Source organism: Equus asinus, chromosome 2 (genome assembly GCF_041296235.1).
Source record: "Equus asinus isolate D_3611 breed Donkey chromosome 2, EquAss-T2T_v2, whole genome shotgun sequence".
Taxonomy (NCBI): domain Eukaryota; kingdom Metazoa; phylum Chordata; class Mammalia; order Perissodactyla; family Equidae; genus Equus; species Equus asinus.
In genome coordinates this window covers 53,918,723-53,945,944 of record NC_091791.1, presented here as the reverse complement: position 1 = coordinate 53,945,944, position 27,222 = coordinate 53,918,723, and the positions used below count along the sequence as shown (strand labels likewise).

At 38.2% G+C, this 27,222-nt stretch overlaps 1 long non-coding RNA gene across 1 annotated transcript in view; it reads right to left on the bottom strand.

Moving 5' to 3' along the window:
- Window positions 1–27,222, bottom strand: part of LOC123279835 (uncharacterized) — a 346,739-nt gene that overhangs the window by 32,280 nt on the left and 287,237 nt on the right. Inside the window, exon 5 of the long non-coding RNA XR_006518141.2 lies at window positions 8,470–8,565. This is a non-coding gene — a long non-coding RNA (uncharacterized lncRNA). The remainder of the gene's footprint in view (window positions 1–8,469; window positions 8,566–27,222) is intronic.

The window sequence follows — 27,222 nt, the reverse complement described above, 5'->3', positions numbered from 1 at the left end:
GGGAGGGAGCAAGGAAGAAAGGAAGGAAGGAAGGAGGAAGAAAAGGGGAGGGGACGGAAAAGACGAGAATAGCAAAGAAAAGGAATTAGATGTGTAGAAACCACAGAACACCTGAGCCTCGCTGACTATATTATCCCAGAATCTGTGAGAGAAAGGAAGAAAACACTTGGGCAGAACTGGGCATAATCTGGAGACTTTAGAAACACAGACTTAAAAACATGAAAAAGCAAAAGAATTAGGACATCTTCACTCAGAGTGCACAAGGGCAATTGAATAACTCATGGAGCATGACTGGAAATAAAATCTGACTCTATGCATGAAATCATCTCAATGCCACATAAAAGGTACCCCAAGAACTGAAATTTTGAGAGCTCTCTGTGAGCACAAACGAAACTAACAAAAAGGGTTAGGAGTAATGGGAGAAGAGACACAAAACCAAGGAGAAGAGAAGACAGTTGGTGAATCTGTACTCACAGCGCCATAGTGTCCATAAGATTCACTAATGACCAGTTGTTCATTCAGCAAATATTTCTTATGCACTTGAAGATGGCAGGCATTATGCCACACACTGGGGCTACAACATCTGCCACAACTGACACAGCCCCTGCTCTCAGGGAGCTTACAGCCTCCTGAGGCAGACCAATATAAATAGGCCTACATAAATATGTATAATGATAAATTGTGATAAATATTAAAAAAAAACACAATGAGCCTAGCATAAGGAGGCCATGACCTAGAATGGGGAATCTCAAGGGAGAATTTTCCTGAAGCAGGGTTAACTCATGTTTGGAAAAGGATCCCCAGATTGAAACAACACAAAAAAATGTTCTGAAGGGTAACCATCTAACAGCCCAGTCAAGAAACAGAAGTGCCAGCGATAACAGGAAGATGGCGAGCCCGTGGGAGATGGGTAGGGGCTAAATCATGGAAAGCCTGCTAGGTCATGTGATGCGTTCCAATCTTTCTCTACAGAGGAGATTTAAGCAGGAAAGTCACATGACCAGATTTGCATTTAAAACTCACTCAGGCTACACTATGAGGAACATAGATGGAAACAAGCAGAGGGAAGGAAATCTGTGTAACATGGTTGTACTAGTCCAGGCAGGAGATGATGACAACTTGGACCAGGAAGGTGGCAGTGGCATTGGAGCAGTAAGGACAGATTGAGAGACATTTAAGAAGCAAAATTACCACAGCCTAGTGGCTTAGAGATGGAGTTGCTTAGGGGGTCAGGAAAACATTGATCAGTGATGCTGTCTGAGCCAACTTACACTCACTCATATCTTTTCTTTTTTGGGAGGAGGATGGGTAAGGGATTCTTATGAATTTTAAGTCTCTTTCATCCTATAACAGCCCCTCCTTCCTTTTTTCTGCCATTTATACGTTGGTAAAACTAGGTTATTTGGCCTGTAGACCATCTCATATTCTACCTCTGACTGACTACTTCTCTGTGCCATTGTTTACCTTCTTCCTGTACCCACTGGAATTCCTGGAAAATGGTAGCTCTGAAGGCTCCATTGATTCTGGTTCAAATTATTTTGGCCCTTCGACTAGACTACTTCATGGGCTGTACCGTATCCTTCCTGCTCTATCACATCCTGAAAAACAACATGTCAATCAGAGCACTTTTAGTGATGCTGGGATTAACGCGGGAGTGTAAGTGCGGTCAGCATGGTCCTCCCATTATGAAGTTTCTTTCACTTTTTAATGGTTTTAGCATCCACCGATGGTGGTTGCCTCAATCCCCTAAAAACTCACTTAGATAAGGAGAATAAAAGCACACAGAGATTTTAGCAAAACATGAGTTGGACTCCATCACCCAAGTTGTTCGAGTTTTCCTCCAGCTGCTCTGGGTACCCCTTTTCAATGGCTCCTACAACTCTTCTGACTCAAAATGTAAACACCAAAGTCCTATCTCCTGTCCCTTTTTTTCTCTCTCCACAGTCTCTCTTGGTTAATTGTATCCGATCCTTACAAACTCCTATCTACTCTATGCAGAAGTCTCACAAAACCATAAGCCTAGACACAATCTGAGTGGCAATTTTCAGTTGCTGACTAGTGCCTCACTCTGCCATAAATCACACTTGTCATCTTTATTTTCCAAACCCGCTTCTGATTCCTCTCTTTCTGCCAAGGATATCATGATTCTCTCAATCACCACTGACTGCTCCTACTTCCCCTCCCTCACTATCTACATCAATAAGACAACAACTCCCTCCAACATATCATTCTCATTTTTCTCTTTCTAAATCACTGCCACCTCCTCTAGTATAGGTCATTATCTCTTGCCTAAACTATTGCAAATAGCTTCTTAAGGGCTCTCCCAGCTTCTAGGCTCTGCCCTATGCAATCTACCCTGAACCTAGGGCTGGCAAATGTTCTTCCAAATACAGCTGGAGTCACATAATCCCCTGCTCAAACAGCTTCACTTGCTGCCCATTAGCTACCAAAGGACATACAAGCTGTTCACACCACATTCAGTCTGTCTCTTCTGTCTCTGCAGACTCAGATCCACCCACCCATGCATTGCGCAGGCCTGTGCTACTGGATTGCTGGTCTCTGAGCCACTACCGAGGAGTTATCCCTATAGCCAATTCCTCCTTCCTGATGCCCAAACCATCCTTGATTACCAGCAACCTACTCATTCTTTTTCCTCCTCACTAAGTGACATATATATTTTTATCTCCAGTGGTTTGAATCACTAAGGTATTAGATTCTTTTTACAAGTTCCCCTTCTCTTTTCTAATTCTACCACCCTAAGGAAATACTTCCCTGTGCTCTCTTCCATAATAGCTCTTACCTTATAAAAAACAGATGCACCCTTTTTGTGCTTCCTGCCTGCCTGTTGAGCTGGGTCGTCAGTCTTCTGCCCTTTGCCTAGTATTTACAACATCAGCATCCCTGGTTCTCAGGCCTTTGGACTCAAACTGGAATTACAATAGTGACTTTTCTGGGTCTCCAGCTTGCAGATGGCAGATAGTGGGCCTCCTTAGAGTCCATAATTGCTCATTTTTCTGAGCACTTAAGGTGTTTTTCTATATGAAAAATAGGTAAAGTTCCCCTGCTATCTGAAAGTTTGCTTTACGCCACCTCACTTTTACAAAAGACCTACATCAGTACCTGTTTTTGCTAACCGAAAGAAATCAAAGAGGATTTTCGCTTTTATGAAAAAAGCGAAAACGAGCGTTCAGCGTTTGTTTTGCAGCAGCTGTTAAAGACGCTAAGCAGTCAAGCATACTGTCGTGTTTCCAGCCTTCCACTTCAGCCACAGCAGACAGCAAACCTCCACCCTGGACACTGAGGCAGGCAGACGTAGAAGGTGTAGACGTTAGTGACCTGCCTGCTCTGATGGATTCAGACGACAGTGAGATGTTAATAGATGACCCTCTTCCTCGCTCGCCTCCACCCCAGTCTCCCGTACCTCCCGCCACCCCAACCGCCGACGCCTCGGCCTCACACACCATCCTCACCAGCACCAGCTCTCCACCTTCCAGCGCGGTCGCTGTCTTCCCCATCCTGGTGTGTGAAACGGCACTGCACATCCGTTGTTTCCACTTTCTATAGGCTGCGTGTTAATCATATCATTCCTGCTTTTACTACATGTTAGCGTGATTTTAGGGTTTATGCGTTACTTCAGGTTTTATGTGCCGTGATTTGGTAGGTTATTTTCTGGGTCTGGGAACGCTCAAGAATTTTTTTCATATAAATTAGTGGTAATTGCTTCTTTGCTTTGCACCATTTCAGCTTAGAAAAATTTCATAGGAACACTCTACTTTCAGATAGCGGAGGAAACTTGTATAATTATACGTCTAAGGATAGAGAGGAGGAAATACGTGAACTTAGCCAACAAATTGGAACAGAAGGTACTTGTTTACACATAAACTTGATGATTCATCTTAACCAGTATTAATGATTTTGAGATTGTTTGAATTTACAAAACCTAAACATGATCATAGCTTTCTATTTTGAATTCCACTGGTGAAACAAATTTCAGGGGCAAATTCTATGTCCACCCCTTTTTTTTTAATTTTTTTTTTTCGGATGTACATCATATTTCAAATTCTGGATACATTACATCATGTTCACCACCCGAACACTAATTATAGTGCATACCCTCACATGTGACCCTAATCACCCCTTGTGCCCTCCCCCCTCCCCCCTTCCCCAATGGTAACCACCAGTCCAATCTCCAATGCTATGTGTTTTGTTTTTTTTTTTTGTCGTTTTTATCTTCTACTTATGAGTGAGATCATCTTTATGCCTTTGTGTTTTCAAGTTCTTTGGATAAATACCCAGCAGTGGAATAGCTGGATCATATGGTAGATCTATCCTTAATTTTCTGAGGATACTCCATACTGCTTTCCATAGTGGCTGCACCATTTTGCACTGCCACCAGCAGTGAACAAGGGTTCCCTTCTCTCCACACCCTCTCCAACATTTGTCATTGCCTGTCTTGTTAATTACAGCCATTCTGACCGGAGTGAGGTGATACCTCATTGTAGTTTTGATTTGCATTTCCCTGAAGGCTAATGATGTTGAGCATCTTTTCATATGCCTGTTGGCCATCTGTATATCTTCTTTGGAGAAATCTCTCCTCAGATCTTTTGCCCATTTTCTAATTGGATTGTTGTGTTTTTTGTTGTTGAGCTGTATGAGTTCTTTGTATATTTTGGATATTAACCCCTTATCTGATATGTGGTTTGCAAATATCTTCTCCCAATTGTTAGGTTGTCTTTTCGTTTTGTTAATGGTTTCCTTTGCTGTGCAGAAACTTTTTAGTTTGATGTAGTCCCATTTGTTCATTTTTTCTTTTGTTTCTCTTACCCGGTCAGACAGGGGACTTGAAAATATGCTGCTCAGACCAATGTCAAAGAGTGTACTGCCTATGTTTTCTTCTAGAAGTCTCATGGTTTGGGGTCTTACATTCAAGTCTTTAATCCATTTTGAGTTGATTTTTGTGCATGGTGTAAGGGAATGGTCTACTTTCATTCTATTGCATGTGGCTGTCCAGTTTTCCCAACACCGTTTACTGAAGAGACTCTCCTTTCTCCATCGTATGCTCTTGGCTCCCTTGTCGAATATTAGCTGTCCATAAACATGTGGGTTTACTTCTGGGCTCTCAATTTTGTTCCATTGATCTGTGTGTCTGTCTTTGTGCCAGTACCATGCTGTTTTGGTTACTATGGCTTTGTAGTATAATTTGAAATCAGGGAGTGTGATACTTCCAGCTTTGTTCTTTTTTCTCAGGAATCCTTTGGCTATTTGGGGTCTTTTTATTGTTCCATATAAATTTTAGGATTCTCTGTTCTATTTCTGTAAATTGGGTATAGAAAGAAAATACCTCAACATAATAAAGGCCATATATGACAAACCCACAGCAAATATCATTCTCAATGGAGAAAAACTGAAAGCTATCCCTCTAAGAACAGGAACCAGACAAGGATGCCCACTGTCACCACTCTTATTTAACATAGTATTGGAAGTCCTAGCCAGAGCAATCAGGCAAGAAAAAGAAATAAAAGGGATCCACATTGGAAAAGAAGAAGTGAAACTGTCACTCTTTGCAGATGACATGATTTTATATCTAGAAAACCCTAAAGAGTCCACTAAAAAACTTTTAGAAATAATAAAGGAATACAGTCAAGTTGCAGGATACAAATTCAATGTACAAAAATCTGTTGCATTTCTATACACTAACAACGAAGTAGCAGAAAGAGAAATTAAGACGACAATCCCATTTACAATTGCAACAAAAAGAATAAAATACCTGGGAATAAACTTAACAAAAGAGGTGAAAGATCTGTACACCGAAAACTATAAAACATTGTTGAAAGAAATCGAAGAAGACACAAAGAAATGGAAAGATATTCCATGCTCCTGGATTGGAAGAATTAACATTGTTAAAATGTCCATACTTCCTAAAGTAATCTACAGATTCAACGCAATCTCTATCAAAGTGTCCATCCCTTTTAATTATTAGTATTTTGAAAGGTTGCATGATAGCTCAGCCAGATCATTTAATTATTTATTTTAAATTGAAGACCCAAGTTTTTATCCTGTTTTTATTAGACAATTAATGGATTGTGAACAGCTAAATCCAAAAATACAAATGTGTGAAAATAAAAAGTTATCTCTCTCCTTTTTCTAAGTCAATCCATAAGTAATCAGTGTTTGATTTGGCAAATAGCTACTTGAATTTTCCTTAATTTATATAAACATACAAAAATATACAGGGCTCTATTTTTTTGTATTCTTTTCATTTTTTTTGACAAAATGCAGGTTTAGTCACTTAAAATACCTTTTAAGTTCAATAGATAGAAAACATTATTTTGTTTTGTTGAGGTATAATTGACAGACAACATTATGTCAGTTTCAGGTGTACAACATAATTATTCAACATTTGAATACACTGCAAAATGATTACCACAATAAGTCTAGTCAACATCTGTCACCACACACAGCCACAGAATCTTTTCTCGTGTAATAACTTTAAGATTTACTCTCTTAGCAACTTTCAAATATGTAATACACTATTATTAACTATAGTCGTCACACTGCACATTATATCTCCACAACATTTATTTTATTAGAAGGCATTACTTTTAACTGCAGCATAATCTCACCATAATATTCCATTATGTTCCACCATTGTTAATAAATACTGGCTGTTTCAATGAATTTTATAATTATTTTCAAGATGAAATATTCTTTTATATTTAAAAACTAGATGCACAATGATACATATTTGACAAATAATTGGTTTATAAAGAGATCATATTACATATTTATATAATATATACATATTATTCTGCAACTAGCTTTTTTCATATAATTTACATAGCATCTTGTCACCTCACTATATAGAGATCTGCTTCATTCATATTAATAACAGCCTCATATTCCAGAATATAAATAGTCCTTAATTTATTTTACCATTCCCACAGATGAACGTTCAGTTTATTCCTTTTTTTTAACTATTACACACAAAGCTGAAATAAATATATTTGTATGTAAACCTTTATAACTTATTACTTTTTTTTCAAACTCATTCCTAGAAATGGATTCCCGGGTCAAAGGGCATGCACAATTTAAATTCTAATAAAAGACAGATAGATTATTTTCCAAAAGTAATAACGTCCTCTCATGTCAACAGTATATGAAGGGAAATATTTATTTCTTCACACCTTTTCTAATAATAATGTGTTAATTTCTTTTCATTTCTGTCAAGTTACTATTTGAAAATTGATACCTCTGAAGTTTAGCACTACATGCTGATTCTCAGACCCCATCAAAAATGCCATATCCTTTATGAATCCTTTCTTCATTCTCTCCTTGTAGATATCACTCGTTTCCTCTGAAACCTTTGTAGCACGTGTTTTCTCTTTTTCATATTACACTTCACGCTGAATCGAGCTTTCTTATTTTATATCTCTACAACATTGTAGCTCAAAAAGGATAGGTCACATATCTTACCTATCCGCATAACTTGCACAACATTTGGGCAGTGGCAGTACACAATTGGAGATGCTCCAACTTTAAAATAGGATCCAGTTGATCAGTCAGACAAATGGGAGCTTAAAATTAAGAATTAAATGTGGATGATTCTGTGTCCTCTTGGAGGAAATTGCAAATGGATTGCTGCAAAATTCTATCACTGACAAAAACAGTTGAACTAAACAAATCTACCATGTTCATTTATCAGATCTACCCCTGGAATATCCAGGGTAGGTAAAGCCAATCGACAAGAGTATGACAGCCATCACATGTTTATAAGTCAGAACCCTACACAGAAGCAAATTCAAAAGGAAACACAATATAGTAACAAAGTGATTCTTTTTAAATTTGTAGGTACCTTATTTTAAAGTGAACTCAGATAAAATGCTTACCGGTGGATAAAAGACAAAGAAAGAAAGATTATAACTCAGCCTACAAATGAACAACTAAAATGCAACACAGCTAACATCGATTGAATATGGCTATGTCCCAGTGTTTTGAGAGTGGCCTGCATATGTTATCCCCTTACACACACACACATCCCTGTGCAGTAGATATTCTTATTATCCACATGTTGTATATGGGGAATTAACTTTCCAAAGACATTGTACATACAAGGGAACTGAGTTGAAGGCCCAGATCTGTTCGAGTCTAGCCTGCCTTTATGTCCCACCCCTAGAGCTTCTAAAACAGAAACCAGATGACTTTGTCAGAAGTGCTAGCGAAACTACAATTTCATTAAGGGGGAGAATGGAAGGATGACATCCAAACCAGTCCATAGATCTTATTACGCTATCGCAGAAGTTAGAATCTCCTCAGTGTCAAAAACCCATGAGAAAAGAAAAAAACAAACAAGGAGTGTTCTCCATACCATTAATTCATAAGGAAAAGGAAAGGCTCAAAGATGACAAAGATCCAGTTTTAAAATATATAAACTATGCAAATATACAGGAATGAGTAACAAAATGTACCTACCGAGCACAAACAGCACAGTCACTTAAAACTGGGATAAAGTTCCGTTTCTAAGCATTTTCTTGGCTGACTACACCCAGTCTTCTGAACTTGAGCCACCTGCCATGAAACATAAGTGTTAAATGCCACATTAGCACTTCCTTGCTGGGTGCTCAGAGCCTTAACCAGCTCCTCTTAGTTCATCCGGCCTAATTCTCCTGTTTTCCAAAGTTCCCAATGTCTGCTGTTCTCTTAAATATTGGCCTTTCAGTTTTCTCTTTGCTTCCTTCTTGAGACAACAAGGCACTGATAGCGAAGGCGTCTGGATTCAATGCCCCTCAACTGGATTGAATCAGGGAAGGCCCTTCGCTGGGCAGACAACTCCCACGAAATCTGAGCCCAATCATGATCGAGACAGAGATGACAGAGACTGAAAGTTGGAAGGTGAGGGCTATGACTCCGAGAGATTCCGACTCGAATTCTTAAGCTTACTGCCATAGAATCCCGATAACATTTAACCTACTTGATCCTCAGTTTTCTCATTCATATCAAGGTCATGAGAGTATCTGCTGTCATTGTGAGGATTAAGTTAGATGTCCCAATTAGTGGAAGGTAGTTATTATTATAAGTATTAGCAGAGTCAGCCACTTTTAGACAAAACTAAAAATAAATTAAACACCAAATAAACTTCTAAATACCATAAAGGTAAGTTTTAAAAACTGTATAAAAAAAATTTCTTCATTATCTCTACATCTAATTAAAGATAGGATTCAGCCCAGGTACAGTAGAGGATGAGGAAATTGCTGATGGGCTCACTTAAATTCTGAACGAACTGCCTAAGGGCAGTGCCTCACACCTGTAGAGAGATGCTAAAATACCTGAAAAACAAGAAGTTCTGTGGGTATGTTCAGAAGGTTAATGTCTCTCTTCTAAGAAAGGAGAATGAGAGCAGAAACTTCAAGAGGAGAAATGATACAGTGACTGTATCATAGGTAGTGGACAGAATTTTGTTGAGGGCATACTGATAGCAAAATATGGAAGAAATCTCCAAGAGGGAAACACGATAGATAAGCTCATCCTCTTGTCTTTTCCCCTCCACAGACTTTAACCACAGTAGCAGTATGGCCCGATCTCATCTAGGTAATGGTGCTCCAATGATGTACTTATGTTATTAAGTGGCTCTTATTGAAAGAGGTGATGGGTGATAAGCTATCCCAAATCAGAACACACGTGTCAGCCACCAGCCTAAGGCAAGATGTGTAAGTGAACTGACTAAAGGGCAGCAGTAGACTTTGGTCCTCAAAAGACAGGAGGGCCAGAAAGCCATTCCTTAACAGATTTGAGATGGATGATGTCAAAGTAAAGTGGCAGGGGCCAGCCTCATGACCTAGTGGTTAAGTCTGGCATGCTCTGCTTCAGCAGCCTGAGTTCAGTTCCTGGGCACAGACCTACAGAGCTTGTCAATGGCCATGCTGTGGCACCGATCCACATATAAAAAATAGAGGAAGATTGGCACAGATATTAACTCAGGGTGAATCTTCCTCAAGCAAAAAGAAGATTGGCAACAGATGTTAGCTCAGGGCAAATCTTCCTCAGCAAAAAAAAAAAAAAAAAAAAGTAAAGTTGCAAAAAATTTAGAAACCTCTCCTCTAGTTCTCAGGAGAGGAGAAGAAATGGTTTAAGTTAGGAGATCAGGCAGTCCAGTGGAGGGTTTGAGTAGAATTAACACAATTGGATGGAGACAGAGGATGCAAAATGAAAGTGATGGAAAAAATGAGGAGTTAATTTCCAGAGCAGAAATCTGCTTCAGTTGGAAGTGGTCTTGACAGACAGAACCAGAATGATGTTTTTGGTTCCATTTGCTATAACTCATTTAAAACAGACCTTGTGCTAATGTGTGGGTGGACCACAACGCATCAGAACAAATTAAACCTTTCTATATCTGGTTCTGTCATTGCATTAGCTTATAATCTTTGTCTCTATTTTAATTAATCTCCAGTTTCTTGTAGTCTGATTTCTTCTGAGCTGGAGTTGCTGATCCAGGCTAACCCTCTAAGCCATTTTAAGGCAATAATTTCAGAAGGGTCTCCAGGTAAACAATAGGCAGCACTCATTTGGTATTTACACTTATAAAACCGTGCTGTTGGTGCTTTCATTTCTTTGGTTTTCCTTAAAGTAATTAGATAGGCCACTTCCCTTATGCCACATGTAAGGGAACATTTTACCTTCCTCTGTTCTAGGAAAACTCTCCTCCATCATCAAAGCAAAGCATAAGCTAACAGTCAGAAGCAAGTGTTAACTCCAAGCTTGTGGTTATCTTTAATTCAATTAGTCAACCTTACAGAGTAGAAGGGAGGGATGGAGGAGGGAGGAAAACCCTAGTAAGCACTATGCCGTATACTTTGAAGCACGATCTTATAACTCTTCACAGGGATTCTAAGAGGTAGTTTTTTCGAGAAAATGTCCATTCAAAGAAGTTAATTATTCAAAGTCATGTAGCAAATATATATCTGTCTAGATCCTAAATTAACAGATAAATCAGGAAATCGCATTAAGAAGTTGTCTACTCAAGAAATACACATATCAGGGCCCGCCCTCTAGCTGAGTGGTTAAAGTTCCATGCACTCAGCTTCCATAGCCCAGGGTTCACGGGTTTGGATCCCAGGTGAGGACCTACTCCACTCATCAGCCATGCTGTGGAGGCATCCCACGTACAAAGTAGAGGAAGATTGGCACAGATATTGGCTCAGGGCAAATCTTCCTCACACACACACAAAAAATATACATATCAGTAAAGGTTCTTTAGCTTTGGCTTTAGCTTAGAAAAAACTCAATGCCGGGAAACACTAAAGAAAGTCAGAGCTAAGGCAAAAACAAAACAGGGAAATCACAAGATGGAAGATCTCAAGAGAGTGGATAAGAAGAATAAACAGGTACAGAGAAAGGGAAAAGGCAGGGGTGGGGGGACAAGAGACAGAGAGATATTAAACTGAAAGCTGAAATGCAAGGACTAGAGAAAAGGAAAGGATCACAGACATTTGGTCATGTCTTAAGAATGGACGAAGACAATCGTAACTCTAAAAGTCAATGCCCTAAAACTGTCACAGCCAAGAGGAGGCTAAGGAGAATGACAACTAAGTGTAATGTGGCATCCCAGATGGGATCCAGAACAGATAAAGGACGTTAGGGAAAAACTAAAGAATTCTGAGTAAAATATGGACTTTAATTAATATTAATCTATCAATATTGTTCATTAATTGTAACGATGTACCATATTAATATAAGATGTTAATACTAGGGGAAACTGGATGCAGGGTATATGAGAACCCTCTTTACTATGTTCACAATTTTCCTTCAAACCCCAAAGTATTCTAAAATAAAATGTCTCTTTTTTAAAAGGTCAGCAGTCTAGAAACAGATTCTTAATGGTAACTTTGTCCCAGGAAAAATCCTAGAAGCATGAATCCAAGGCTCCCAACTCTACCCTGTATATGGATAAGGAACAAAGACCCTTATAAATAAAATATTGGTATAAGTCTTGATTCACTGAGGTGTGTTCGTTTATCCCACATGTAAATAATCTACCAATTAAAAAATGAAGAAAACTGTACCTTTAAAAAAAACCATAGACATTTTCTTAGTTACCAAAAATTAAAAATTTAGCCTTGTTTAATTTTATGAAGGGAGGAAATAAACAACCTTCTGTTTGTTTAAACAGATTACCTGGAGAATGCAACCCTAATCAGGTAATACCAATTACGCGTCTCCGGAAGCATACTAAACTTCTGTATCTAGAGAAAGCCAAGAATATCAGACCAAAAGTAATTAACTAGCATTTCACACGCCACAGATGGATGATCTCACATCCAAAGGAAAAAAATGAAAAGGAGCTCAATGTCACTACTATTAATTTTATCAAAAAAACTAATACTATTAAGCAGAAAAGGGCCCAGCAGTAGCAGAATCATAGCATACACAGTTCAGTAACTAGTCACTAAACAATACACACATTACTTAACAAAGGGCCCTAAAACACAGATATAAGGAGAGACTATCCCCACATTATTCTGAATATCTACCTCAGCCTGCTCTTTCCACACCTGGAAATGTGCGTCTGTCTTTTCAGAATGATCTTGCATCTCCCATCAGGCAGCTGAGCCTGAAAAGTTTGGAAGGGGCCCAAGGCCGACTGTGGCCACTCGAGTTGACGTAAAATCAGGACACTTTCAAAGGATTCTACTGAATGTCAGGTTTGAGTCAAGGTTTTAATTTCACAGTAGATTTAACCGAAGAGATTTAATTTTTACCGAATTAAAAAACGCATGCCTTACAACAACGCCCAAGCCCTCCAGGAGTGAACTCAGACCTAGAAAGTTTGATCAGAGCCCCAACTAGAAAGAAAAAGGCAATGATGCCCGATGCCCTAGCTTAAAACCTCTGAGGCTCAGGATGGAGGAAAATGGAGAATTAATAATCTGTAAAAAGGACGCCGTTCTTGCTGACTGGAGTCAATTTTTTCCATCAAAGGGCACCCATCTGCATTCAGCACACTCCTCCCTAGGGCACTTTTATACGAGTGACACAAGCCACTCCCAGTAATTGAGGGGAGGAGAATGATGGCGAATATCAGTAATCAATACTATGCGAGTGTCTTCCATGCCTGTGAGCATGCGTGAGATCTTAAGGGAATACAAACCACCTGTGAAAATATAATCCTGTTAAGGAAAGAAGAAAGGGGGAGGAAGCAAGGTAATAGATGTCAGCTGGTGATGAGAAAAATGCTGAGTAGAGAATAAAATAAGTTGTGACTAATATTAATACGTCACTAGCATGTGGCGGACACCGTGATAAACTCTTATATACGTTATCTCATCCTCACAATGATCCTACGATTTGGATATCATTCAAATTGTAAAATGGAAAAACTGAGGGTCACTGGGCTTTAATGGATTTGCCCTATAAACATTTTGAAATTCTAGGCATAAGACAAAATCCAAGGTCTGTTTCACTCCCCAAGCCTTTGCTTTTTCCACTAAATTATGCAGTCCGAAGAAGAAAGTTGGCATCTGGGTAACATAATCTATAACACGAAGTGAGTTCCAAAAAATTCACATTTTAGTATAAACCTTAATTCCCCATCCAGATTGCAAACTCCTTAAGACAAGGACCAACAAGTTCAAGTGCCTCTAGGGATAATAATATTTTATATGTATATAAACTTAATGAATCAAAAAATATGCTTCCATAAAAATTTGAGTTTGCAGGAGCTCAAGTGAGGTATTCTACCAATAAAAGAAAATAATGATGATCTGTTTCGTAGTAAAAAGTTGATCTGTCAATCTGTGGATCTGTACATTTGAGATTGTACATTTTATTGTATGTAAATTATAAATCAATTAAAATAATAAATAGTAAGGGAAAAAAATGGGCTTTGATTTCCACTTCTGATTATGCCAGATGTAGCAGACCCACACTCCTTTTAAGAACAGCATGAAAATTCAGCTAAAAAAAAAAATCCTTAAAGAAATTGGATTGCTGCTAAGAAAATGAACATTTCAGAGGTCGAAATCCAGGAGAGAAGGAAATTCAGTGAGATGAGTCAGATGTTTTGTGTCCAGCTTCTCTCCTTGTGTTGTATGTATTTTCTTGGTTATGGGGACAGGCTGAGAAACCAAGAAGAAGGTGACTGCTATTGAAATCATCAGAGAATTCCAAAGACTTTCAGAGCTGAGGAGACAAAAATTGCAGATTGGAGTGCTGATTTAGGATTCGACCGAAGAGGCCAAGACTTCGTAAAGAATGAAGACACAAAGAAGTAAGACCAACAAACAGTGGCTTTTCCCCTCAATATATTTGCTAAATACTTACACTACATGGGGAAAGAGTCTAGAAAGCCAATAAGAAATAGCTGAAAACAGTAGAGTTTTTGCAGTCTTAAGGTAATAAAAATAGAAATTGGACTTTAGCAACCACCAAGAAAGAGAGTCCCATACGGTAATACTAAACAGCAATGAGAATGTAATTCATGCAGTGTGGATGGATCGCACAAACATAATATGGAGATGCATAAGCCAATTACCAAAAAAGAAGTAAACATGATATATTCCCATTTATTTCTGTATAAACTTCAAGACTGGACAAAATTAATCTATTGTGATAAAAATCAAGATTGTTATCTTTGGTGGAGTAGTGACTAGGAAAAGGTAAAGAGGAGACTTTCTAAGTGCTAATAAGTTTTAGTAACACGGTGTGTTCACTTGAGAAAACTCAGTGAATTGCGTACCTATGATTCATGCACTTCTTTCAATTAATATTATAATGAAATAAAATGTACTTACACAAAGAAATCTTATCTACTACCCTTTGCCTGTTAACAAAAGCCAAAACATCACAAAATGAATGTATATCTAATATATACATTTTTTTTTGAAAATTTAGATGTACAATGTCTTTTAAATACTTTAGGCATTTAAAAGTGCGGAATTCTGCATACCTGTAGTATAGCCATATTTTGAGCCAGAAAATGCTGTACTGATGAGAATGCTAGATTTTATTAATAAGCATTTTATAATGTCCTGCAAGGAACACCATGAAATTAATATATTTCTATATCTGAATTCTGTATAATTTTCATTGTGCTTTCACATTTAGATATCATTTAAAGATATATGATTTAATGAGATAGCTCACTTAAAGATAGCTCATTAATATCTCCATGAAGAAGGCAGAACAGAATTTTTTCTCCATTTGGCAAATGAAAAAAATAAATAAACCAGCGTCAGAGGAGTTCATTTGTTCCTGTTTACACGGCTAGTAGATGGCTGAAGTGAACATCTATGTGTTGGCTTGCTCAGGATCTCTTCCCATGTATTTTAACATTGCTTCCCCCCTTCTCTTTGTCATCTTGTACTGTAAATCAAGGTCCATCACCACCCCCCTTTTGCTGTTTTTGGTCATATGAAAACAAGTGAAATCAATCAGATTATACCACCTAGCAATCAAAATCTTGAATTAAGTAATACATGAATTGAAAGTAGTTGGTCTTAGCATACATCTGGCAGTGCCCTAACAAAGACTGTCCATTCGTTTCTGCTATCTAGATGTCTGAAGCTTCCCAGCATCTTAACTACTTTCTCATGACCTAATTGTTCACCTTTTACTTTGACTCTGTAGATTACTCAGTATCCTTTTAGATTAATAAGCCAAAGTTAGTTTCTATTACTTACAACCAAGAATGCTTCTGAGTTCTGTGATCTACCAGTAAATTATAAGGCCAGATCTATAACCCATATGTCCTCAACCCAAGGTCAGAGCCTTCTCCAGCTCACAAAGGAACATTCCATGTGTGCCACAAAGAAATACTACTGCCACTCAGCAAGATAAATTACTGAAAGTTGAATATATCTCTAACTGAAGGCACAAGTTAATAAAGTAGAATAGAGAAATGACAATCTTGAAGGAATTTCAAACAAAATTAATTTAGATTTTTATTTGGTAATGCCAGAGTTTTCTGATAACTCAACAGTAGAAATCTTGAGTTTCCACTGATGACAATTTCATTATTAAATATTCTAAGATTAGCTCAAAATTGTGCAATGAAAATAACCTCACTCTAAAACCAGGAAATTCAACTTGAAAGTTTTAGGTTTAGCTTTCCAAATAGCTGATTATTTTTTTCAAAAAAACTTTTTTGAATTTAATTCAGACTGATGGCCTTTCCTCACATAAATCATTATTTTTCTCAAAAAGCTGAGGGAAATGCAAATCATAGAGATAATGGGATTCAATTATCCAGAATGCAGAAAAAAATAGCAGAACACAATGTTAAGCACATGAAGTAATAAGAAGCATGTGAGAACAGGACAAGTGATTTTTTTTTAATAGGATGAAATTTGCTAGTAAAACTAGTTTATGTCAAAAAAAAATCAAATATTTTAAAGAGGAGGAAAGTCTAAAAAAATAAAATCCACACTGGGAAGTAAGAAAGCTGACAATACTGTCAGCTGTGATTCACTGAAGAAGAAGCTCGAACAGGGAAAGTAGAATGTATTGTTTTGCTAAGAAAAATATGATCAATTATACCAGATATCGCAAGACATCAGCCCAAGAAGCCAACAAACATTGAAGAAATCTTTCACAGCATTCTTTGAAAGCCTCTAAAGTTTCAAAACTAATAGAAGGGTATTGTTAGGCTGAAACTAGTTTTCTCCATAGAAATGACTCAACAATGATTCATCTTTTATTAAACTAATTATTAGGCTACAGATCAAATCATGAGCTAATAAAACAAGCTGAAGATGACTAAAATAATTCATCAAATGCTAATTTCCATCTCCGCAACCCTTTGACAAGAGACTCTGCAACTAACAGGAGACTTATGAATGCTAACTCACCCAATATACTGGGCAAATCCAAAGACGAGGTTGATCAGGCTTGGCTTGAAACATGTAAAAACAGACCATGGAAGCTGCAAAGAGAGCTCTGAAGCCTTCTTGGGTACTCTATCACTTATTTATTTCTACCTCTTAATATCCTTTTGATTTCCCCCACACTGCCTATCCATAGTGATAGTTCAGCCTTTCAAAGCATGATCATGATCGAGAAACCCATAAACTCCCACCTAGCCTCAAATATCTTTTCTTTTCTCCTTGCCTACACAAGACCATTTTCAAGTTATCAACCCATACTTCCCTCTCATATCAACCTATAACATTGGGAGAGTTTAAGGTCTCTAGGCCAAACAGAATCATTACTTTGGGAAGGCGGTAGTCTGATATTCTCTCAAAGAAATCAAGAGGGAAAAAAAAAGAGAAGAAGAAGAAGTATGTCTTATACCTGGGTCAGTCAAATCCTCGCCCAACAAATTTTGCTGAGCAGAGGATACTCACCCCATTCAATGATGGTTGAATGGGTCCAAATGGAAAAGAACTAAGTGGGAGGAATGAAGACTTGGAAGAGTTAGGAAGACCACATTTCATCACACCAACTCCAAAGTTGGGGTATAGGGAGAAACATAAAACAGAGAGAGAAAGATACCTTAGATTTTTGAGATAGGACAACTTATGTTTATGGAGTCTCTAGGATCCCATGAAAGGGGAGTTCTCTCTGATCAGTATTTGGAGAAAAAAGATATTGTCCAAGTTCCTGGGGAAATAAGACGTCTGAGAGCACAGAACAAGATAAAGATTGTTCCTAATTCCAAGATACAAATAGCTCATTAGCAATCATGTGAGGAGGAAGTCCATCTGATCTAGACATTAAAATAGCCACCTCCTCTCTTTCCATGCATGGAAACTTTAGAGGCAGGTTAAAGCTTTCAACCTGGCCTGGCCTTGGACTGACTTTTCAACCCTGACCTCACATTCCCCCAAATCCTTATTGAGCATCTATTCGATTAGTCACTATGCAAAATTACCTGTCTACATAGAAGTTTTGCTTGTCCCTGGTATACAGTGATACTAATTTTCACCCAGGTTGAGGTTACTTACCTCCAAAAAGACAGTTACCATGAGTGAAGTTTTGGATGGAAGTAGCCCATGGGATATAAGCTCAGAAGCTATACACCCTAGCTAGACTGGATCCCACACTAGCAGGTAGGATGACAAGGCTGGGAGAAAGGGGTACGAGTTTGTTTATGGGCATATATATTCCAGGTGAAGCAAGGAAGTCTATAGATTTAAAGGGACAGAGAACTCGTGGGTGGGAAGTGCCTCAGAATTTGGAGGAAGAAGGGCAGAACTTTCCTCAAGAAAGGTTACCTTTCTCTATCCTCGCTGGCCCCATTGAAGGAGAAAGATACCTACTAACCCCAAACATTTTTCCCGCTGCATTCACCTCCTTGGTGCTGTGGTCGTAAAAAAATGCCATGCGTCAGTGACCCTTTCCCCCCAACAGGAAAGCCACTCCTGCTAGCAAGAGCTCAGAGACGATCCATCCTCCAACCTCTCCCCAACCCTTCCTGATCTTCTGTGATATCTCATTGTCCTCACACTTAGGGAGCATCCTGCCAATGCTAGCTAAGAAGTCAGAAAAAGAGACGTTGAGTTTTACAAGCCCAATGCTGTTCTCTCTGTGATTAGCTGAATCTTTATGTGGTTTTTTGAGAAGCAACAGTGTGGTTAGCCCATTTCTAGGAATTTGAGAAGATTCAGAATTAGTATTACGCATCTGTCCCAAGCAAGACTAAGAGCAACTTGAAGAAAGAAGCAAGACCTACACATAGCTAAGAATTAATAGAAGACCTTATACAAAGTCTTAAGTGTATATAGTACATGTCAGATACGAATTTAGGAAAGACACGTCTGTAAGGATTGCAGTTCTCAAAGAAGGATTTGTGGAGGAAGGACAATTTTTAAATTCTTTTTTAAACAAGCTTTTATTCTGATCACAAAAGTACTACATGCACTTTAAAGAATTCAAAGAATACGTAAATATAAGGAATGATAAAGTTCCTCCCCAAGATCCTACTCCTCAAGAGATAACTACCATTAATAACATGGTATATACTCTTCTGTCTTTTTTTCCTCACTATATGCACACATATCAGATTTGACTTCTAGTGCAATTCTATTTTGTTCATGGCATACCTTGATCATGTTTCTTTGCCAGGACACATAGCTATATCTCATTTTGTAAACTTTCTACATAATATGCCATAGTATAGATATAGGAGGGAAATGTTGGGTTGAAATAGGTGGGAAGAAAAAGAGATGATATTTCAAGTGGAAGAGACAGAGAGGACAGGACTGAGTATAGCATAGTCCTGGGGCAGTCAGAAAATGGCCATCAGAGCAGAGGAATAGTAGACGTGAGGCTGGAGAAGGTGTCAGGTTTTACAACCTTTACAGGGTGTTAAAAATCAAGCAAAGAGCTTTAGACTTGGATGAAAATAGACACTCCATGAGCCCTTTAACTCTGGGAAACTACCTGACTTTAATGTACCACAGTTCTGTGATCACATCAGAGGCTGAGCTGCTACCAAGACTGGGCAACTGGACTTTGCTCCACATATCAAACTATGGAATATTAATTTACAGAATAAGCAATTTTAAAGCCTGCTACATTTACATCATGGTAGTACAGTAATAGCAATTGAACCTAGCAAGTGTCATTTGTTAAAACCCGTAGCTAGGCATCAGATGGTACGTCTGCCTATGGACCCAATGAGAAAGTTGATCTAAAGTGTGACACTAGCATTGGTTCCAAAACTGCTCGCCATAGCCCTCTTGAGCCTCTTCTTATTTCTCACCTTTTGTGTTTTTTCCTTCACTGAAGAACTGAGGTGATTCCCTGGCATGTTTCACTTAAAACCAACTGACTTTGGCTGGCTGAGCTGGTGATTGTGCTTTGGAAGACAAGAAATGGAAGGAAAAATCTCCAGTTCCTGCTGTGGCTCAGTACCGACACTGCAAACAGGCCCTCTCGGTGTCATCCCCGGGCCCCATCAAAAATAAGAATGGTTTAGGAGTATAAAAAAGCTTCACAGTCTATTCTGTATAGATCTGTATAATCTGAATTTTTAAATTGTTAATTATTCTCATACTATATCTGTAACTTAAAGCATTTTTAAATATTGAGAGAAATTTTGAAAAGCAAAGTATGCATTCTCTTATCTCAGCAGACATTTTCTCTGATTGTAAATCCTGTCCCTTTTCCCCCATCACTGCAATTTCTCTTTTATGAACTCTAGTTTAATGATTTGGACTGATCTTCTGGGGGAAAATATGATGAACAATTTTTTTAATTTCTATAATAGGTGTTAAAGTCAGAGGCCATGTGTTCACCGCAGTGAAGTTATTGATTAAACTAGACCAGAAAGCGAGAACAATAAAAATTAATTTAATCCCTTTCCCATCTATTATCTGATCTTTTTTCAGGCATCTTATACTTGTTTCTGACCCACTTTCCTTCCTGGCTGTATTAAGATGCCCTCTTGAGTGACATCTATTCAAGGTCATAGTAACTGCTTTGAAATCCAGTCTTGGGAACTATATGATTCCAGTGTTCGAATTCAGCCTAATATTTGGCTCAAACATTTGCCCAACTGTCAATGATGTGGCAGATTTGTTGAAATTTATACAACAAATATTTATTCTGGAAACTTGAAATACAACAGTGAACAAACAGAAAATACTCATCTTACTTAAAGTTTACATTCTACTTGAAGATGAAAATCTTAAAGGGATCTCTTCCTCTGAACTAATTTTTTGTTCTCAAGTCTTAATGAATGACTTTAAACATCAGATGACAATTTCTCCAAAGCATAGCTGTCAAAAGCTTTGGATAGATGAACAAAACCTTTCCTCTTGAATTCTTCTTAGGTAAGGCAAGATGATTTCTACCCCAGCACCAGAAAAGTCCAACATGGAAGTGTCTATGATAAAAATCTTCATATGGCATTCATTGCCAAAGTGACAGAACTCTTAGGATTGCTTTTGGTGCCACACCCAATGCAGCTTGACTTTCCCTGTTTGACTTCAATCTCATGTACATGATGAAAAAATTGATGATTATCTGCTCGTAGGGATAGAACAGTCCTTCTTCACTACTCTTTCCTCTGCTGGCCAGACAACGTTTGTTATTAAAGACCCAACCTTGCCTAATACTGAATATGCGGTCAACTTGGCTAGCTGAGAGGGCAGAAAGGGACTTGAAGGAATAACATCAGCCCTAAGCTTGTTGCACCCCTGGCCTCTGCATAGTAGATGTCCACGGATCCATCAATGTTTCTCCTCAGGATCGATATGTTTAAAAAGTACATGCTAATAAATGTTTCTCCTAATCTAGGGCCCCACGGTGAGGGCTTCCTTTATTTCAGACCCAAGGAAAGTAAAGAAACAGCGTTAGGTCTCAGAAAATCATCCAAATGGAATGGAAATAATACCAAAACATAAGCCTCCTCAGTGACCAAGACTTACTACTAATCATTGAAACACACAAACACACACACGCATGCACCTCTATCTCAACGGTCTTTTTCTATCAAGTTTGCTAAATAAGAAGTAAAAAGGAGTACCTCTCACTAACTTATTTCTCCTAAGATCCATGTAGAAGAGTGAGTATCTTGAATATCATTGACTAAACTATGTTATCTTGATCAAGAAAACAAGTTGAAGTCAGAACGTTCCTTTGGCAAAATCATATAAGCCAATACAAAATCACTTTTGATCAGTTATATGTAGTAAGTCAAAACATTCTCACCATTTGAACTCTGACTATCAATAAGTTTCTGGCTTCTATTTTTTCCAAACGAAAAAAACCTACCTCAATTTAGAGATAAGTTATTTGAGATTACTAAGAGAATGTAGAAAGGGAATTAGATTCAAACTCAGCATTCAAAAAACAGTGCAAGTTCCACTTTCAATATAGGTTAGAGAGCGCCTAACAAACTGGTCCTCCTGCAAATAACAGCTATGAACTCAGGACAAATTACAGAACCCAATGATCTAAAGCCTCCAGAGACTAAATAAAATCAGCCAGATTTGGAAAGAAGCAAAAATTGGAGCAAGGGATTAGCATGGATTGAGTTCCCTTTTTGTGATTTTTCCTCTAGGGTAGCTAAAACTCTAATAGAAAGTTTGCCATCTTTCTAATGAGAGGAACTGAGAAAAGAAGCCTAGGAAACCCAGGACCACCAAAAAGTGAGAAGGAGGACCTAGAAAAGAGAAATCCACAGAAAGGTAACCCCAAATTTTGTGTTTAAATTCTGCCCAAATCTCTAACTGACCTCTGAACCACTCATTCATGGAGAAAACGGAAAGCATCTTATAGCTAAGGCTTAAGAACTTAAAGAATTGAATTAAGATCTGAGCTCCCACCCACAAGAGGCAGGACCATTTTCAGTTGGACTTTAGCCAAGTTAACGGCTGGTGGTATTGGTTTGCTAGAGCTGCCATAACAAAGTGCTACAGACTCAGTGGTCTAAACAACAGAAATTTATTTTCTCACAATTCTGGAGGCTAGAAGTCCAAAATCAAGGAATTGGCATAACTGGTTCCTTCTGAGGCCTCTCTCCTTAGCTCATAGATGGTCATCTTTTCTCTGTGTCTTCACACGGTCTTCCCCCTGTATGTATATCTGTGTCCAAATTTCCTATTCTCATAAGGGCATATATTGAATTAGAGCTCACACTAATGACTTACCTTAACTTAATTACTTCTTTAAGGACTCTATCACCAAATAGAGTCACATTCTGACCTGCTGAGGATTAAGACTTCAACACAATTTGGGGGAACACAATTCAGCCCATAACACCTGCCAAAACATTGATAGTCTTAGAGCAATGTAACAAAATCCAGAATCTCCACAATATAACATTCAAAGTATCCACTATATACAGCAAAATCACTTGACATATGAAGATCCAAAAAAATATAAACAAATCTCAGGAGAAAATTCAATCAGCAGATGCTAATCCCAATGTAAACTGGATGTTGGAATTATCAGATAGGGACTCCAAGCAGAAATTATAACTATGCACAGTGAGATAAAGGAAAATATGCTTGTGAAGAAGAATATAAGACTTCTCAGCAGATAAACACATAATACTAAATCAAACCAAATGAATAAGAATCAATCGTATTTATATCTATCAGCAATAATTAGAAAATGAAAATTTTAAAGAGCACATTAACGTCAATCTAGGAGAAGTCTAACAAAATATGTATAAGAACTTAATAGGGAAGAATCATAAAACTTTGCTGAGAGAAACTTTGAAAGGCCAATCAATAAAATATCATGTTCCTGAATTGGAAGTTTCATTATTGTAAAACTGTCAAATGCTTCAAATTGGTTTATAGATTCAATAAATCACAATCAGATTCTCAGCAGGCAAGATTGTAGAACTTGATGAGCAGATTCTAAAATTTATATGGAAGTGAAATAAACAAAAAATAGCCAAGACACGCCTGAAAAGGAATAAGGGGGTTGATTTGCCATAAGTACCAGATACAACATCATATTATAATCTTACAGTAATTGAGATAATGGTGCAGAGAAACAGAATAAAAATCCCAGATACATGTCTTCAATAGACGCTTGGTTTATGACAATAGTTACGGTAGTGAACTGGGATATAGTTTTTAAAATAATTTTAGACCTTTCTTACACTACCCACAAAAAAACTAATTTCATGTTTATTAGCCATATAAATGAAAAAGTGGAAATTATAGTTCTTTTAGAAAATATTATAGGAGAATATTTTATGGCCTCAGGGTAAGAAAGCTTTTCTAAGCAAGACATAAGCATATCCCACTAATCTTTAAAGAAACAAGCAAATAAGACAGTGACATCACCAAAATGGAGAAATAAGTGGTTCCTGACTTTAATCTCCCTCTCAGAAAGAGCAACAAGCAAATATCCATAGATAGGACACCTTTGTGAAGATCCCAGAAACCAGGGGTGAGGCTGAAGCAACCCCTTGGACCACAAAAAATAAGAAAACCACATTAAAGGAGTGGTTTCACTTTGACTGCATCACTCCTCACCAGAGCTGGCAGCCCCAGTTCCAGGCCTACAATTTCTCTAGTGGGAAAAAGAAAGCCCAAGGTGGACATCCAGCTTCCCTATTATTCCGAGATCCTTTCTGGGAGGCCCACTTAGATAGTGCATCGCAGGAATCACTGGCGGAATCAGCTATAGGTGGAGGAATAGGGGACAAGACTCACAGCAACTAACATGTGGATCTTGGCATACTGCATTTCTGCTGACTTAGAACCCAGAAGAGATTGCAAAGAGTGGCTCTGCTCATTCACAGAGCTGAGCTGGTGGCCCTGTCTGCTGGGCTACATGGTTGCCAGTTCTGGCTGGGCTACAGGGTTGGCAGTTGGTTTGGGTCCCAAGTCAGCAGACCATCCTGGCCATGGAGCACATTCTAGATAAACACCTGTACAGGGAAGCAAGTCACTGGTCCTGCCCAATGGCTGAGCATAGCCTCCAGCCCCTCTCAACCAGGGAGCCTGGCCTGAGATGCTGGGGAGCTGTACAGCAAACCCATGATCTGCCCAAGCAAGGATATCAGTTGGTAGCCCTGCACAACTTCTGGGCATAGCCTATAGCCTCACCTGACCAGGAAGCCTGGCCCCAGACCCTGGGCAGCCATGTAGCATATCCCAAGGCCTGCTGGGGCAGGGAAGCAAGTCAGAAGCCTCACTCACCAGCTGAGAATGACTGGAAAAGGAGACCATTTCCTCAATGCACAGATACCAATGTAAAGATCCAGGATCACAAAGAATCATGTAAACATGACACCACCAAAGGCCAGAGTTATCCTGATACCAAAGTCAGATAAAGTCACTACAAGAAAAGAAAACTACAGGCCAATATCCATGATGAATATGGATGCAAAGATTCTCAACAAAATACTACTGAATCAAATTTAATAACATTAAAAGGATTATACCCCGTGATCAAATAGGATTTATCCCTGGGTTGCAAGGATGGTTCAACATACACAAATCAGTTAATGTGATACATGATATTAATATAATGAAAGATAAAAATCATATGATCATCTCAATAGATGCAGAAAAAGCATTTGACAAAATTGAACATTTTTTCTCAATAAAAACTCTCAACAAATTAGATATAGAAAAACACCTCGACATAATAAAGGCTATATAAGGCAAGCCCACAGTTAACATCATACTCAACAGTGAAAGGCTGAAAGCTTTTCCTTTAAGATTAGAAACAAGACAAGAGTGCCTGCTCTCACCACTCCTATTCAATGTAGCACTGAAATTCCTAGCTACAGCAATTAGGCAAGAAAAAGAAATAAAATGCATCCAAATCAGAAAGGAAGACATAAATTGTCTCTGTTTCCAGATGATGGAAGCTTATATAGGGAAAATCCTAAAGACTACACAAAAAAACTGTTATAACTAATAATGGAATTCAGTGAAGTTTCAGGATACAAAAATCAGTTGTGTTTCTATACATTAACAATGAACTATCTGAAAAAGAAATAAAGAAAACAATCCCATTTACAATAGCATCAAAAAACAATAAAATACAAGTACCCATCAATGGATGAATGGATAAAGATATAGTTCGTATACTTAATAGAATACTACTAGCCATAAAGACAAAATCTTGCCATTTGCAACAATATGGGTGGACCTTGAGGGTATTACGGTAAGTGAAATAAGTCAGATGGAGAAAACCAAATACTGTATGATTTCACTCATAAGTGGAAGATAGAAACAGCAACAACAACAGCAAACAAACACATAGATATAGAGGTTATATTGGTGGTTACCAGAGGGAAAAAGGGGAGGGCAGAGGGTGAAAGGAGTGAAAGGGGACATGTGTACAGTGACAGATGGTGACTAGTTTTTGGGTGGTGAGCATGATGTAGTCTACAAAGCAATCAAAATACAATGATGTATACCTGAAATTTATATAGTGTTCTAAACCAGTTACCTCAATAAAATAAATAAGTAAATAAAATAAAGTGGTTAAATATAATAATAGATATATTGTGCAAGGTACAAAGGAAACTAAAGCAAATTAATTCTACTTGAGTTTAGACGGCTTACTAGAAAAAGGAATGTCTAAACTAGGGTTTAATGTATGAATGGGTATTCACCAGGCAGTCCAGAGGGGGAAAGGACATTTCACCTCCTAACCACTCTGTTTTGTAATTTACTTATTATAAGTTGCCTCTTTCATTAGACTGTGAGATCCTTGAAGTCATATACTGTCTTTTGTGCATTAGCAAGTGCCTCATGGTTGTAAAATGGTTAGCACAAAACAGATGCTTAACATATGTATTAGGTGAAGTGATGCATCTGACTTTTAACTCACCCTTCTCTGACAGGCACAGACAGGCATAATGAATGATGATGCTCACACAGGAACTTGGTAAGGGTACAAGGTGTGAGTTATTCATTACTACAATCACAGACCAAGGAAAACATCTGAAGTCTTATATTGCAGGCAGTCATTATCAAGCCAGGAATAGGATCCCCATTGAGTCCATAGTCAAATTGGCCATGAGAATTGTGGGAGAATGGCAGAGCAATAAAGAGTATAATTCTGGAGAATTAACTCTGGCTGAGGCACTGGGCTAAAACTGGCTCTGACCCTTGCAGGCTGCATAACATTGGGCAGCTTTCTTAATCTCTCTACTCCTCAGTTTCCTTGTCTATAAAAATGGGGATAATAATAAATAGTACTGCCACAGTTCTAAAACATATCTGCAAATTATGCGACATTCCTTTCACAAAAAGTTAAATCTAATCTTGCTTCTATTGGGTGGAATATGACAGAGGTGACTTTGTGTGATTATCAAGGCTAGGTTATAAATGATGATGCCATGATACAACTTCTCCTTGGCTCTCTCTTTTGAGATTTGTGCCTATGAAGTCCGGAGCCGTCATGTAAAAAGTCTATATACACCAAATCTGCCATGCTGGAGAAAACAGACAAAGAGATAGAGAGATGTCTGAAGACGCCCAGCTGCCCGAGCCCCAGTGACTGGAGTCCTCCCAGGCCAAGTGCAGAACATGTGAGTGAGTGAACTTTCAGGTGACTCCAGCTCCAGCTTTCAAGCCACCCAGACTGACTAGAGAAAAAGTATGGTACTCCACTAAGCTTTGCCCAAACGGCAGATTTGTGGGCAAAAATAAATGTTTATTATTATTATTATTATTATTATTATTATTATTATTTTAAGCCACTAAGTTTTGGTTCCAAAGATGGAGTTCTGCTATAATAAAATCCAAAATATGTGGCTTTGGGACTAGGTAGAGGAAGAAGCTGGAATAACTTGGAGATACC